Here is a 6472-nt window from a genome sequence, read left to right on the forward strand (position 1 = left end):
ATGGGGAACCCGTGAGTGATGAGTAAAGTCACGGAGTGGGTGCTTTGAGATTCCCAGCCATGCCTCCGGAGATAAGGCCGTGACCACACGAAGAGTGGAACAGGAGGGTTCCACTGCCTCTAGTAAGAAGGGGCCGTGACATTCGAGAGATAGAGAGAATGTACAATCACATGGCCAAGGGTTCCAAATCCATGCATAATAGAATGATCGGTACAGAAATGAGTAGAAGTCACGTAGAGGGGGAGAGTTCCCGGCGTGCCTCTAGTAAGATGAGGCCGTGACATTCCAATGAGTAGAATAAGAAAACATAGAAATAGAAAGAACAGAAAGAGAAATGAGTAGAGTCACGAGAGTGGGTTGAGTCCTCAGCCGTGCCTCCGGCAAGTTGGTCGTGACATACACTAGAGAGTTATGGAAAGAGTATTGAGAAGAGGAAACAGAAAGAGAATAGAAATGAGGAAAGAAGAGCTAAGGAAAGAATTAAGAGAAGAGTTACGGGGATAGACGAGTAGAGGATTTACTTAATGAGCATTATTTTGCCACCCTGTAACGCCCCACTTGAGTAAGTAGTTAAGATTTGATGAATGGCTTGAATGTTTATTGATTTTCCTCATTGAGTCTTATGTGTTGTTAATATTGTTTGGTTGACCCTGGTTGAAAGGGGTATTGGTTTGGTTGAGTGGTTGCTCTGAAAATTGGTAGACTTGGCGAAATCTGTGTTAAGTCTTCGCCGGGGCGATGAAATGCTAAAACCCGTGTAGTGCTGGGAGTTTTCGCCAAGGCAAAGAAATAGCTTCGCGAGGTGAAGACTCGGCTGAAATTTTCCCTTGAGATTTAGAGAATTCTTCCTTTTGGGAACTCAAACCCTAATTAGCAGGAAAAGTGGGAGTGAAATGCAAGGAATTTGCTGGAGAATAGTTTGAATGTGGATGTTTTTGCAAGAATTAAAGGTCATAGGTGGAATTTCAAGAAGGACCAAGGGTATATTGGGAAGAGTGGAGAAAATATGAGATATTAAGGGTTTAGCTTAGAAACCCTTCATTCATTCTTTCCACCGCTCTTTTCATCCTTAATTCTCTCAAACTTTCTTCAATTTCCAAGGATCTTGAAGAGCTTTGACTAGAAATTGATACAAGTTGATCCTAAGCACTTAAAGGTAGAATCCTTACTCTAGATGTGAATTTTATTGTGAAAGAGTAGGATCCTTATTAGTTGTATTGAAGGTTTAAGAGAAAGTATCAAGCCATCAGAGTAGAGAGCTTAAGTGGATTCTACTTGAGCCTAAGGTAAGTAAATCACCTAAGTTGTGATTTGCATGATTGAATGATGTGTAGAGATTTATATATGATCAATGTTGAATTTTTATGTTTGAAATGAGTTGATGAATTATGAATGAGTTCAATGTTGTTTTATGGAGGAATTTCTACCATGAGAAGGGTGGATTGTGTTGATAAATTTTGGTAAAGTATGGATAGAATTAGAAGAATTTGAGAGGAATACTTGAAGTGTGTTTTCTTGCAGGATGTGTGATGATTTAAGGAGTTGAACTCCAATTTTGGATGGTTAAGAAAGAAGTATAATAAAGTTAAATAAAGTTTATGTAGCACACATATTGTTTGATGAAATGCTAAAAGAAGCATGGTGAAGTAGAGAACCTTACTTTATGCAACATAGCAATTTGCATTTCATGATGCATATAAGAAAGATTTTAGCCATGCGCCATCCATATGCATAGTTAATTGAGTAACACATAAGAAAGAAATATGAGAAATGAGAAAGAAACACTCTAAGAATAGAGATAAAGAAGAAACCAATTCTCTTAGAATAAAGAGAAAGAAAGAATTATCATAGAGAATAAAATGAATATTAGTGCTACAGAAAAGAAAAGAAAATAAGTTGTACGATGGAAAACCGTGAGGGTAGAGTCTCGCATGTAAACCGTCATGAGAAGGAGCGGTCTCCGCATAGAGAGTGGAATGAGAATGAGAAAAAGAATTTGTATAGCCGTGAGAATACATGCGAATGAGAGCTATACACGAGAGACAGTACACTACATGGCCAAGGGTTTCGAATCCATGCATCGACCAAGACCGGCAAAGAATAAGAATAGAAAGAAAAGACTAAAAAAACAGAAGAATAGAAAGAAAAGAAAAGAAAGAAAATGCATTGTTATGCTTTTGTGTCTCATCCGTGCATGGTTATGATATTCTCCATGGTGATGAGAATAGAAAGAAAGAAAAGAGATAGTGAGAACTAGAAGTAGAGAAAGAACAAGAGAGATTGAATTAGAGAAAGTGACCAAGAGTAATGCACGGGGATTATAGAGTAGAAGATTACTACATGAGCATCTTTGTGCTCACTCCGTTGTTTTCCATGTTTTATAGGACATAGGTGAGGACCTGATTGGATAAATGTCGGCAAGCGGGAGACTTGGCTGCACTGTCACTGTTTTTTTGAGAGTCTTTTTGTACAAATGATGTTGTACTATGTAAAGAATGTATTTATTAAGTAAAGAAAATTTTTGGGCCCAACCTTTTTGATAAATATACTTGTGTTTTTATTAATATATTTTATGAATATTATAGTAGAAAGAAGTTGTTACATTTTTGGTATCAGAGCAGTGATTTTGGGATGGGACAGGGTGTCATTCTCACCGCTACGACGTGTCTTATCCGACCACTATAAGTTAAATTCTTTCCTTACTAGTGGGTTATTGAAGTTGATGTGAGAATGGTTATTTTGTAGATGAGACGTAGTAATAGAAAGAAGGGTAAGGGTGTGATGAATGAGGGAGAATCCTCTAACCCGCCGGAACAAACTCCCCATACCCTTGATGAGACAAGGATTCGAACCATTGTACAGCAGGTGTTAGCGGAGAGTCAGGGGAGAGTTGTACCGGAGAGTACTGAGACCCCTAGTAGAGTACCGCCCGCAAGGCAAGAGTGAGAAGGGCCGGTACCTCAGACAGTACATAATCATGTTGATCCGATTCAGGGGCTTGCAAGTCAGCACCGGCCGCCAGAGTTTAGGGGTACTAGGGACCCGTTTGAAGCAGAAGAGTGGTTTAGGTCCGTTGAGCGGACAGTGGCCCTGTTTCCCATGAATGATAGAGAGAGGATTAGCTATGCTAGTTTCTTATTTCGGGGTGATGCTCGAATTTGGTGGGCATTAATGGAAGAGACTCATGACATGGCAACTATGATTTGGGGAGATTTTAGAAGAGTGTTTGAGGCCGAGTATCGAATGGTTGATCGGGTTCATGAGAAAATACAAGAGTTTATTAATCTGAAGCAAGGGATGAGTACAGTGAAAGAGTATTCAGTTAGATTCAACTCCCTTGCAAGGTTTGCACCCGGGATAGTGAGTACTCCCTAGTTAAGAAGAGAGAAATTTGTTCTCGGGTTGAGGTCAGAAATAGCCCGTGATGTTATGATAGGAGCAGAGCCCTCTCATACCTATATTAAAGCTTTAGATCGGGCTTTGAGAACAGATATTTATGTGAACAAGATGAGTTCAGAAGGGCCATCCATGCTAGTACAGAATGAACCGCCCCTTGCTCCATAGAAAGAAAGAGTTGAGGTTGGGAGAAGTAGAGACATGAGGAACAAAAAGAGGTTCCAGCCAAAGAAGAATAGGGGTGATTGGCAGAGTAAACGACCTAGAACTGCTGGAGTCACTCCGTGGCCTAAGTGTGGAAAGAATCATTTGGGGGAGTGTCTAAAAGAGTTCAGTCTGAATGTCTGCTGTAGGTGTCACCAGCCAGGGCACCTAATGAAAGATTGTAAAGCTCTTCCTCCACCAGCAGCACAGGTTTCTAGAGGTACGAATGCCAGGGTGTTTACCGTGGCACAGGGTGAGGTGGAGGCAATCCTTGAGTGGCAAAGGCCAAAAACGGTAAAAGAAGTGAGAAGTTTCTTGGGACTAGCAGGCTACTACCGGCGATTCATAGCAGGGTTTGCCCAGTTGGCTAAGCCATTGACAGCTCTTACCAAGCAGAGAATTCCTTTTATATGGTCAACTGCTTGTGAAAAGAGTTTTCACGAGTTAAAGAAAAAGTTGACATCAGCTCCTGTTTTAGTGTTACCTCAGGAGGCTGTAGATTATGATATTTTTATAGATGCCTCACTGTAGGGACTTGGTGCTATATTGATGCAGTTAGGTAGGGTGATAGCTTATGCTTCTCGTCAATTGAAAGAGTACGAGACAAGATACCCTACGCATGATTTAGAGTTGGCAACGGTAGTCTTTGCTTTGAAAATTTGGAGGCATTACCTTTATGGTGCAAAGAGTAATATCTACACCGACCATAAGAGTTTGAAGTATTTCTTTACTTAGAAGGAGTTGAATATGAGGCAGAGAAGGTGGTTAGAGCTAGTAAAAGATTATGAATGTGAGATTAAATATCAGCAGGGGAAAGCTAATGTAGTAGCTGATGTGTTGAGTAGAAAAGCTTATTTATCCCGACTCACAAGACAGAGAGAGTTAATAGATGAGTTCTGTAAAGAACAGATTGAAGTGATTCAAGGAGGGATTGCCAGGTTAGAAATTCAGTCTACCTTACTGGACAAAATCAGAAAAAAGCAAGCGGTTAATGAGTGGTGTCAGAAGTTGTTGCAGAGAGTGCATGTGAATGAGAGACCAGAGTTCCATCTAGTAGATGGTGTTCTCCATTTCAGAATCAGTTATGTATTCCTCAGGATAAGGAGTTGAGAGAGAGAATTCTTATGGAGGCTCATGACACACCCTACACTGCTCATCCTGGAGCAACCAAGATGTATCAAGACCTAAAGAAAGGCTATTGGTGGCCAAGTATGAAGAATGTTATTGCCGAGTTTGTAGCTAAATGTCTGGTATGTCAACAAGTGAAAGCAGAACACCAAAGGCCATCAGGATTGCTTCAACCACTTAGTATTCCTGAGTGGAAATGGGAGAGTATCTCGATGGATTTTATTGTAGGCCTCCCTAGAGTTCAGAGACGATTTAATGCTATTTGGGTGATTGTTGATAGATTAACAAAATCAGCCCATTTCCTTTCGGTAAAAGGGAGCACTACTTCGGATCAACTAGCCCAGATTTACATTAGAGAGATAGTGAAATTTCATGGGGTACCCAAGACAATAGTATCAGATAGAGATTCTAGATTTGTCTCCGCTTTTTGGACAAGCTTACAGAGGAACTTGGGTACTAGATTGACTTTTAGCACTGCCTACCATCCTCAAACTGATGGGCAGACAGAGAGAACAAATCAAGTGCTTGAGGATATGTTGAGAGCTTGCTGTATGGATTATAGAGTATCCTGGGATGAGATGTTTCCCTTAGTAGAGTTTGCTTACAATAATAGTTATCAGTCTACAATTAAGATGGCGCCTTATGAGGCCTTGTATGGTAGACAATGTAGGTCTCCACTACATTGGGATGAGATAGGTGAGAAAGATGAGTTGAATATAACTATTGGGCCAGAGATGACTTAGAAATTGATTGAAGATGTGAAGCTGATTAGAAGCAGAATGCAACAAGCCTAAGATAGACAAAAAAGTTATGCTAATTTGAAGAGAAAAGAAGTTGAATTCGAAGTGGGTGATAAAGTTTTCTTGAAAGTTTCCCCCTATAAGTTGGTGATGCGGTTTGGAAATAAAGGGAAGCTAGCACCAAGATTCATTGGTCCATTTGAAGTGTTGCAACGAGTGGGGAAAGCAGCCTACAGATTGGCACTACCACCTAGCATGGACAAGATGCATGATGTTTTCCATATCTCGATGCTACGGAAGTATGTAAGTGATCCCTCCCATGTATTGAGCACAGAGGATGTAATTGTGGAAGAGAATCTCATGTACGAGGAGCGTCCATTTCAGATTTTGGACCGGAAGATTAAAAAGCTCCAGAATAAGAGTATCCCTTTAGTAAAAGTCCTCTAGAGAAACCATAAAGTTGAAGAAGCTACTTGGGAGAACGAGCAAGACATGTAAAATCGTTACCCAGAGTTGTTTGTTTGAATTTCGGGGACGAAATTCTTTTAAGGGGGGGAGGGGGGGAATTGTAACGCCCCACTTGAGGTACGTAGTTAAGATTTGATGAATGGCTTGAATGTTTATTGATTTATCCTCATTTGAGTTTGTATGTTGTTAATATTGTTTGGTTGACCCTTGGTTGAAAGGGTGTATTGGTTTGGTTGAGTGGTTGCCCTGAAAATTGGTAAGACTTGGCGAAATCATGATGTTACAGTCTTCGCCGCAGCGATGAAGTGCTATAACCCCCATGTAGCTGCTGTGAGTTTTCATCGAGGCGAAGAAATAGCTTCGCCGCGGCGAAGACTCGGCTGAAATTTTCCCTTGAGATTTAGAGAATTCTTCCTTTTGGGACTCAATGACCATTCTACCCTTAATTAGCAGGAAAAGTGGGGAGTAAAATGCAAGGAATTTGCATGGAGAATAGTTTGAATAGGGATGTTTTTGCAAAGAATTAATGGTCATAG

Source organism: Pistacia vera, unplaced genomic scaffold, assembly GCF_008641045.1.
Source record: "Pistacia vera cultivar Batoury unplaced genomic scaffold, PisVer_v2 Contig578, whole genome shotgun sequence".
NCBI lineage: Eukaryota > Viridiplantae > Streptophyta > Magnoliopsida > Sapindales > Anacardiaceae > Pistacia > Pistacia vera.